The sequence below is a fragment of the Piliocolobus tephrosceles genome, chromosome 11 (genome assembly GCF_002776525.5).
Source record: "Piliocolobus tephrosceles isolate RC106 chromosome 11, ASM277652v3, whole genome shotgun sequence".
Lineage (NCBI taxonomy): Eukaryota > Metazoa > Chordata > Mammalia > Primates > Cercopithecidae > Piliocolobus > Piliocolobus tephrosceles.
The window spans coordinates 36314508-36315745 of NC_045444.1; positions in this window are offsets into that span (position 1 = coordinate 36314508).

Here is a 1238-nt window from a genome sequence, read left to right on the forward strand (position 1 = left end):
TGTTATTCTATGATACCTGTTTGCAACCTTTAGTGCTGTTTTTTTATTTTTCACTTTTTGCTATTGATGGTGTTGTTTGTTTCATTAACTGTTTTGTGGCCAGGCGCAGTGGCTCACGCCTGTCATCCCGGTACTTTGGGAGGCCAAGACGGGTGGATCACCTGAGGTCAGGAATTCAAGACCAGCCTGCCCAACATGGTGAAACCCTGTCTCCACTAAAAATACAAAAAATTAGCCGGGTATGGTGCCACGCACCTGTAATCCCAGTTACTCAGGAGGCTAAGGCAGGAGAATTGCTTGAACCCGGGAGGTAGAGGGTGCAGTGAGCCAAGATCATGCTACTGCGCTCCAGCCTGGCGATGGAGCAAAACTCCATCTCAAAAAAGAAAAACAAAAAACAAAAAAACTGTTATTTAGCAGTTATTAGTCTGTAGGTTTTCTCAGCATATTTGTCTTTTTACCATCCTACCCTAAATCTTTAGGAACCACATCATATCACAGGAGTGCAAGATTTTGCGTTTCTTTTGTCTTGTATAAATGTTTTCAAACTGGTTTAACCTTTGAGTTATTTTGGTTTCAAAACAAGAATTGTGATTTCTCTTCTTTGGAAGTGTCTCTCGCAACCTTACTCTTTCTTTTTACTTTGCTGGATTGCACAGTTGCTAACTTACTGCATGCTTAGGGCACAGAATACAAAGCATTCCCTTAATGACTCCAGATTTCACATGGAGAACTCAGACACATGTTTCCCATTTTTCTCCCTTTTATGCTGCATATTTGTGCTGAATCATTTTATTGGTAATGGGAGAGATGCCAGAATATTTACAGGATCATGATCATGGGAGCGTGCTGTTATTTGTAATATGTCTGGATAATACCAACATAATCAATCAAAATGGAAACATTTGGTCAAATAAGCATTTTCAAAATCATTAGTATAATACTAATAGCTTTGAGTATTTAACCAAACTTACAGTTATTTGGACATGATCAGAAACAAACTTAGCAGAATACCTTGTAAACACTTCTATTTCCAAAAAATGAAGAAATTTTGTTGGAATTTTGTGTAGTTGCAGCATCGCTCAGGAAAATAGGACTCCGTCAGCAGCACCAGCACTGATATTCTGAAGGAGACATAAGCAAGTTGCTTAACCATGCCATGCCTCAGCTTCCTCCTTTACAAGATGAACATTACTAAATCTTATTTATTTTGAGGGACCTTTGGGAATACAATGAAA